The sequence below is a fragment of the Bufo bufo genome, chromosome 1 (assembly GCF_905171765.1).
Source record: "Bufo bufo chromosome 1, aBufBuf1.1, whole genome shotgun sequence".
NCBI lineage: Eukaryota > Metazoa > Chordata > Amphibia > Anura > Bufonidae > Bufo > Bufo bufo.
The window spans coordinates 198480747-198490414 of NC_053389.1; positions in this window are offsets into that span (position 1 = coordinate 198480747).

Below are 9668 nucleotides of genomic sequence, written 5' to 3' on the forward strand. Positions count from 1 at the left end.
AGGTGTTGGTTGATACAAAAAAATGGACATTACAACAATTTAACTTAAGAATTAAGAGTAATTTTTTGCCACCAAAAATACACCACCTGGTGGAGACATTTATATCACTCATCCAGAGGGATATAACACAATTGTTGCATGATTGCAAACAGGGTAATCTATATGTGTCACATAATTTGACACAGCTTGAAAGAAATGCACTCTGTTCCATGTTGAATGATGATTCACTTATTTTTAAACCGGCAGATAAGGGGGTGCCCTTGTCCTAATGGATAAGGATTACTATGTCATAGAAATCCTGGGTCAACTAGCAGTTAAAGATACTTACCATCCTTTAACACAAGATCCTGTTTTCAACATTAAACAAAAACTGGTTGATCTCATATAGGAGTTAAAAGATAGAAATGTGTTGGATGATAAATTATGTAAATTTTTAATCAATCAACACCCAATCACACCGGTTTTTTATACCTTACCGAAAGTTCACAAGTCTTTGACACAACCTCCAGGACGTCCTATAGTGGCATCCACTGATTCTATTTTGTACCCTCCTGCTATCTTTCTAGAAAAGGTTCTTACACCTTTAACAAAAACAACACCTTCTTTTCTGTTAGATACCAGTCATTTTCTTAGGGAAATAAACAACGTTGTAATGCAGAATGGTGATCTGTTGGTGACCTTTGACGTGTGCAGTCTGTACACCTCAATAGAGCATACAAAAGGTCTTGTGGCAGTGGAATGGCTCTTTGAGTCTTCCACTTACATCAACCAGGAAAAGGAGTTTTTCATGCGTCTTTTGGAGATTGTGTTAAAAGAGAATTACTTTCTGTTTCCGGATACGTTTTATCAGCAACAGCAGGGAACCGCGATGGGCTCGAATGCCGCACCGCCATATGCAAATTGCTACATGGCCTGGTTTGAACACACACATATTTATGGCAACAAGTCATATAAAGAGCATTGCATTTTGTGGCGTCGATTTATCGACAACATTTTTTGCGTATGGTGGGGCGGCATTCAGTCCCTTCTTGATTTTTCTAATATGGAAAGAAAAGAACTCCAATTCACCATGCACTGGCATGGTGAGAGGATAAACTTCCTTGACACCTGGATTATATACAATGGAGAGGGGTGTCAGATACAGGCTGACTTATATGTCAAGGACACCAACAGAAACAGTCTTCTGCATTACACAAGCAATCATCCACCTTCAGTAAAAAAAATCCCTGCCATACTCACAATTCAGACGGGTAGACAGAATAGTTTCAAACGCTGTTGTCAAAGAAATTAGACTTGAGGATATGACAAAAAAAATTATAGCTAGGGGATACCCAGTGACATTGTTAAAACAAGAATGTGATAGATTGAATGCAGCACCTGTATCAGCACAATATCAAAAGAACAAGACACGTATACCATTCATAGTAAAATACCATCCTTGGGTCAATAAATTTAGACGTGTCATCGATAAGGGTACTTTCACACTAGCATTTTTCTTTTCCGGTGCTGAGTTCCGTCCTAGGGGCTCAAATCCGGAAAATAACTGATCAGTTTTATCCTAATGCATTCTGAATGGAGAGTAATCCGTTCAGGATGCATCAGGATGTCTTCAGTTCAGTCTTTTTGACTGATCAGGCTTTTCAGAAAACCGTAGCATGTTGTATTTTTATCTCCGGCCAAAAATTCTGAACACTTTGACTGAACGCCAGATCCGGCCTTTTTCCCATTGACTTGCATTAACTCCAGATCCGGCGCCGTGTGTTCCGTCAAACCGGATCCGGCATTTGCATGTTAAACCCGAAAAATGTGAAAAAAAAGTTAAAGTCCATAAATGCATTTTTTCATTGTGATCAAAATCCTGATCAGGATTCAAATGTAATCCGTTTTCACACGTTTTTCCGGATCCGGCGGGCAGTTCCGGTGTCGGAATTGAACGCCAGATTCACCAACGCTAGTGTGAAAGTAGCCTAAGCATTGGGATATTGTGAGAAAAGCATATCCCTTGGTGAAGGAATTTCAAGATTTACTCATGGTATGCTATAGAAGATCTAAAAACATCAGAGATACCATAATTAGAGCTGATATAGGGAGCTGCAAAAATCTATCACGACAGATGACCATATCTACACCCAAGAGGGGTACATTCCCCATGTCTGCAATGCATTCATTGTTCCAGTGTCATAAAGGGAGAATATCTCACTCACCCACACACAGGAGAAATAATTCCCATAAAAGGTTTTTTCACATGTAACAGCAATTTTGTAATATATATTTTGAAATGCCCATGTGAGCTAGTATATGTTGGCGAAACATCAACTCGCATGAAAGACCGATTTTGAAAACATAAATCAACGATACACAAAAAGAATTTATTGCTGCCGGTTTCCTTTCATTTTGATCAATGTCGCAATAACATATCTCAACTGCGCTTTCAAATTATAGAACAAATACTACCACCACGCAGGGGTGGAGATAGGATTCAGATGCTAAAAAAACGTGAAGCCTTTTGGATCTATAGGTTGCAGACCCTGGATCCAAGAGGCTTGAATCATGAATATGAGCTAAATTGCTTTTTGTAAATAGGGATTTTCTCCTTTGTGTTAAATAACATTTAAATAACATGTTTATCCTGTGGTGAATTACCATTCATAATGGTAAGGTGCATTAATTAATGAACATTAAAATTTCTTTATTTTTATATTTATTTTTTCCCCTTTTTTCCATAGAAGACGTGATGATTGCCGAATAATTATCCATGCAGGTTTTCTATTTCATTATTATACTATATTATACCTACCCCTTAATAATTAATTGTATGTCATAACTTCCTTACTGACATTATTGGAAATAACCTTTGATTACATTAATGTTGTCATTGTCAGTCTGTTACCTCTTGTATTCCCACTTGTATCGTAGCCCGCATGATGGTTTCTTTTTGTATATATGTTGCTATGATGACTGGAAGTCACATCATGTGACGTCAGATCTGCGTAGTCAGTACACATGACCATTGTATATGTGTTGCCTTGACTACCTGACGTTACGTCCTGTGACGTTAGAATCAGCGGGCTATTTAAATCTCTGTTTGTTTTATACTTACTTGTTTGACAAAGACTCAGTAGAGTCTAAATGTGTCACTTATGTCCTCCATGTGGCAATAAAAAATAAGTTATTTTCATTTTATCTAGCGAGTGCCGGTCTTTTTCTCCATTTAAGATGCTATGTGTCATCCACAGATCCCCCGACATAACAGTTTCATTCACAGATCCCCCCATAACAGTGTCACCCACAGATCCCACATAACAGTGTCACCCACAGATCCCCATAACAGTGTTATCAACAGCCCCCCCATATCAGTGTGTCATCCACAGATCTACCATAACAATGCATCATCCACAGATGCCCCCATAACAGTGCATCAACCACAGATCCCCCATAACAGTGTGTCATCCACAGATTTCCCATAATAGCGTGTCATACACAGATCCCCCATAACAATGCATTATCCACAGATGCCCCCATAACAGTGCCTAATCTACAGATCCCCTCTATAACAGTTTAATTTACAGACCCCCCATAATAGTGTCATCCACAGACCACCATCAGTTCAAAACCCACCAAAAGCACAACTTTTGGTAAAAAAAAAATCTTATTTTTCTCCTCAAAAACCTAGGTGCGTCTTATCATCAGGTGCGTCTTATAAAGCTAAAAATTCGGTATATATTATTTGCCATTCAGCGGTGCAGTTAAATTCTCTAAAGCCTTTTGTGGCATGTATAAGTGGAAGAAAATAAGGGCCTATTTGCCATTCAGCGGTGCAGTTATATGTTCTAAAGCCCTTTTTGGCGTGTATTAGTGCCAAAATAATATATATTATTTGCCGTACAGCAGTGTAGTTATATGCTCTAAAGACTTTTGTGGCATGTATAAGTGGAAAAAAATAAGGGCCTATTTGCCGTTCAGTGGTGCAGTTATATGTTCTAAAGCCCTTCTTGGCGTGTATTAGTGGTAAAAAAATATATATTATTTGCTGTTCAGCAGTGCAATTATATGTTCTAAAGCCTTTTGTGGAGTGTAAGTGGAAAAAAGTAAGGGCCTATTTGCCGTTCAGCAGTGCAGTTATATGTTCTAAAGACACTTTTTGGCGTGTATTAGTGGTACAAAAAAAGTATCTGTTGTGTGGTGAAGTGAGAAAATAATAGCCCTTTTTGGCGTTTATTAGTGGCAAAAAATATATATATTTGCCATTCAGTGGTGCAGTTATATGTTCTAAAACCTTTTTGGAGTGTATAAGTGGGAAAAAATAAGTGCCTATTTTCCGTTCAGCGGTGCGGTTATATGTTCAAAGCCCTTTTTGGTGTGTGATAGTGGCACAAAAAATATATATGGTTTGCCGTTCAGTGGTGCAGTTGTATGTTCTAAATCCCTTTTTGGCGTATATTAGTGGCACAAAGAAAAGTGTTTGCCGTTATGTGGTGAAGTGAGAAGAATACAGCCCTTTTTGGCGTGTATTAGTGGCAAAAAAAATTATATTTGCTATACAGCTGTGCAGTTATATGTTCTAAAGCCCTTTTTTGCATGTATTAGTGGCACAAAAAAAAGTATTTGCCGTTGTGTGGTGAAGTGTGAAAATTACAGCCCTTTTTGGCATGTATTAGTGGCAAAAAAAAATATTTGCCGTTCAGCGGTGCAGTTATATGTTCTAAAGCCCTTTTTGGCATGTATTAGTGGCAAAAAATATATATTATTTGCCGTTCAGCAGTGCAGTCATATGTTCTAAAGCCCTTTTTGGGAAAAAAAAGGGCATATTAGCCGTTGTGTGGTGAAGTGAGAAAATTACCGACTTTTCTGGGGTGTTTTAATTTCCTTTTTATTTATTTGTTTGATCTAACAGTATGTTAGACAGAGAAGTGCCAGGCCCCTGCACAGGGGAGTGTCAGAGGCCTAAAGGGTTCTGGAGCAAGCACAGGTCGCAGCAGAGTAAGGGGGAGTGGCAGCCGGAGTTGCAACAAGATGCCTGAGCTCCCGGTGTCATCTAGCGGTCGTGTCTTGACCAGCAACCCAGCGGTTCTTGAATGTTTGACTCAGTCATCCACTTTATCCCAAGTGACATCAGACACCCCCAGCCAAAAGTCGGGGGGTTCGTCAGACACGAACCCGGGAACAGGCCCTGTGCCCTCATCTGTCCTCCACCTGCCTCTGTCCTTTTCTGTTCCCTCTGCTAGAGAAGTATATGGGCTCAGCTCCACTATACAGCAAGGATGAGCTACTAGAGGACAGTCTGCAGCTACTGGTCAGCCAATATGGGGAGGAGACATCCGCCGCTTCCTCCGATAGGTGGGAAAGTAGTGATGAGGAGAGTTGCTTTGCAACCCTTTTGGCTCACTCAGGGATCCGTAGCTCTTTCTCCTCAGCTTTTCCTTGTCCAGCACTCCCAACCTCCTTATATTCCCCTCTCACACTTCTCTGGTTGCCAGATATAGAGCTTCCTGCCTGGACATCTATTCTGACCCTCTGGAGCTGTGTTGATGCGTTCTCTGGTTGTTGGTCCAGAACGCTACCCTCCGGATCCCTGTTGGACCTTTGTGGACTGCTGTGGTCGCCCACCTGGGTGTATGTGTTTGTCTGTATTGTCTGTCCTCTCCCTGGTGTTTCCCTCTTAGTGTCAGTGGTGCGGACTAGCGATCCCACCGGCCCGTTCACTATCTAGGGCTCATTATAGGGAAAGCCAGGGTTTAGCACGTGATCGCCGCACGGGTGAGGAACCCGTCTAGGGACGTCAGGGCAGTCAGGTGCCAGCCGCAAGGTGAGTCAGGGGTCACCACCTTTCCCTCTCCCTTGGGCAGGGCTTTCCCTTTTCCCTCCCTGTGCGTGATGCCGGTCATTACATTATATCTGGCCCTTATTTTGTGTAGGTAAAAAAAATAATTTTTTTTTTTTACCTACTTAGAATCCAGTATGGATCAAATTGCTGCTCTGACCAAACAATTTCATGGCCTGTCTTTGGAGGTGGCAGGATTGAAGGCGTCGGTCCTCCAGCAACAGCAGCAATTACAACAGACCGCAAGCCCAGCGGTTGCTACTGGTAACCAGGTTGTTGCGGAACCCAAGGTCCCTCTCCCTGACAGATTTTCTGGGGGAAGGGACAAGTTTTTGACATTCCGTGAGGCCTGTAAATTATATTTTAAACTGCGCCCTTACTCCTCTTGTAATGAAGAACAGCGGGTGGGGGTTGTTATTTCCCTGCTGCAGTGGGACCTGCAGTCCTGGGCGTTCTCTTTACCTACTGATTCCCAAGCTCATCGGTCAGTGGATGAGTTTTTCGGGGCCTTGGGTCTCATATATGACGACCCTGACCGAATCGCACTGGCTGAATCAAGATTACGGAGACTCCTACAAGGAGAGCGGCCGGTAGAGGAGTATTGCTCTGACTTCCGTAGGTGGGCTACGGATACCCAATGGAACGACCCGGCTCTTAGGAGTCAGTTCTGCTCTGGGTTATCCGAAAGGGTTAAGGATGCGCTTGCATTATATGAGACCCCCTTTTCCCTTGATGCGGTTATGTCCCTTTCTATCCGAATAGATAGACGCCTTAGGGACAGGTTGAAAAAACCGGAGCAATTGGTAACCCCTCCCAAGCAGCAGTTAGTCTGTACGGACTTAGACGAGCCTATGCAGCTAGGAGGAACTACTCGTCAGGTCCATCCTCCTGAGGCTCACCGTAGGCGTGGGGTGTGTTTTTTTTGTGGGGAGAGGGGTCATTTCATTAATGTCTTTCCGTCTTTCCTCAGAAACAAAAGACCGTCGGAAAACTACTAACCCCAGGCTGTGTGGAGGATGTCAGCCGGGGGGTATAAGTTTCCTCCATACGTACAGTGGGGGAAATAATTATTTGACCCCTCACTGATTTTGTAAGTTTGTCCAATGACAAAGAAATGAAAAGTCTCAGAACAGTATCATTTCAATGGTAGGTTTATTGTAACCTTGGCAGATAGCACATCAAAAGGAAAATCGAAAAAATAACTTTAAATAAAAGATAGCAACTGATTTGCATTTCATTGAGTGAAATAAGTATTTGAACCCCTACCAACCATTAAGAGTTCTGGCTCCCACAGAGTGGTTAGACACTTCTACTCAATTAGTCACCCTCATTAAGGACACCTGTCTTAACTAGTCACCTGTATAAAAGACACCTGTCCACAGAATCAATCAATCAAGCAGACTCCAAACTCTCCAACATGGGAAAGACCAAAGAGCTGTCCAAGGATGTCAGAGACAAAATTGTAGACCTGCACAAGGCTGGAATGGGCTACAAAACCATTAGCAAGAAGCTGGGAGAGATGGTGACAACTGTTGGTGCGATTGTTCGAAAATGGAAGGAGCACAAAATGACCATCAATCGACCTCGCTCTGGGGCTCCACGCAAGATCTCACCTCGTGGGGTGTCAATGGTTCTGAGAAAGGTGAAAAAGCATCCTAGAACTACACGGGAGGAGTTAGTTAATGACCTCAAATTAGCAGGGACCACAGTCACCAAGAAAACCATTGGAAACACATTACACCGCAATGGATTAAAATCCTGCAGGGCTCGCAAGGTCCCCCTGCTCAGGAAGGCACATGTGCAGGCCCGTCTGAAGTTTGCCAATGAACACCTGAATGATTCAGAGAGTGACTGGGAGAAGGTGCTGTGGTCTGATGAGACCAAAATAGAGCTCTTTGGCATTAACTCAACTCGCTGTGTTTGGAGGAAGAAAAATGCTGCCTATGACCCCCAAAACACCGTCCCCACCGTCAAGCATGGGGGTGGAAACATTTTGCTTTGGGGGTGTTTTTCTGCTAAGGGCACAGGACAACTTATTCGCATAAACGGGAAAATGGACGGAGCCATGTATCGTGAAATCCTGAGCGACAACCTCCTTCCCTCTGCCAGGAAACTGAAAATGGGTCGTGGATGGGTGTTCCAGCACGACAATGACCCAAAACATACAGCAAAGGCAACAAAGGAGTGGCTCAAGAAGAAGCACATTAAGGTCATGGAGTGGCCTAGTCAGTCTCCGGACCTTAATCCAATCGAAAACCTATGGAGGGAGCTCAAGCTCAGAGTTGCACAGAGACAGCCTCGAAACCTTAGGGATTTAGAGATGATCTGCAAAGAGGAGTGGACCAACATTCCTCCTAAAATGTGCGCAAACTTGGTCATCAATTACAAGAAACGTTTGACCTCTGTGCTTGCAAACAAGGGTTTTTCCACCAAGTATTAAGTCTTTTTTTGTTAGAGGGTTCAAATACTTATTTCACTCAATGAAATGCAAATCAGTTGCTATCTTTTATTTAAAGTTATTTTTTCGATTTTCCTTTTGATGTGCTATCTGCCACTGTTACAATAAACCTACCATTGAAATGATACTGTTCTGAGACTTTTCATTTCTTTGTCATTGGACAAACTTACAAAATCAGTGAGGGGTCAAATAATTATTTCCCCCACTGTACATCGCAATTTGTGTTGCCAGCGGTTATTGTTTTTGGTGATAAGACGGAGACTATTTCTTTCTTTCTAGACAGTGGAGCAGGGGTAAATTTGATAGATGCCCATTTTGCCCGTACTATGGGTTTGTCTCTCTGTACGTTACAGAGACCTATTCCCATATTCACTATTGATTCTGCTCCTCTGTCTCAGAGAAACATCACCCACATTGTTCATAATTTACACCTTCGGGTAGGGGACCACCATAACGAGATGCTTTCATGTTATGTTCTGGAGGGGCTTCCCACTCCGGTAATGCTGGGTCTTCCCTGGTTGGTAGAGCACAATCCAGTGGTGGATTGGCAGCCCAGGGAGATATTGGAGTGGAGTGAGCAGTGCAGAGAAAATTGCTGAAATAGCAATTGCTTAGTCGCCTCTATAACTACCCTACCTACATTTATTTCGGATTTTGAGGACGTTTTTTCTGAAAAGGGTTGTCAGAAGTTAACACCTCATCGTCCTTATGATTGCCTGGTTAACCTTATTCCCGGCGCAAAATTACCCAAGACCAGGTTATATAATCTTTCAGGTCCAGAGAGACAAGCCATGAAAGATTATATCTCTGAGAGCTTGGCTAAGGTACACATCAGACCCTCTTCTTCACCCGTGGCTGCAGGGTTTTTTTTCGTTAAAAAGAAAGATGGGGGCCTGCGTCCATGCCTAGATTTTCGCGAATTAAATCGGATAACCATCCGAGACCCATACCCTCTTCCTCTCATTCCTGACCTGTTTAACCAGATTGCGGGTGCTAGGTGGTTCTCCAAACTTGATCTTAGGGGGGCCTACAATCTGATTCGTATTAAGGAGGGGGATGAGTGGAAGACAGCTTTTAACACCCCTGAGGGGCATTATGAAAATCTAGTTATGCCTTTCGGTCTGACCAATGCTCCTGCCGTCTTTCAACATTTCGTTAATGACATTTTTAGTCATCTAATCGGCAGGTTTGTGGTAATATACCTAGATGATATTTTAATTTATTCGTCTGATCTGAGAACACATGAGGTGCATGTCAGACAAGTACTGCAGGTCCTACGGACGAATAAATGATATGCTAAAATTGAAAAATGTGTCTTCACCGTTCAGGAGATACAATTCCTAGGTTATTTTTTATCTGCTTCAGGTTTCCGTATGGATCCTAGGAAGG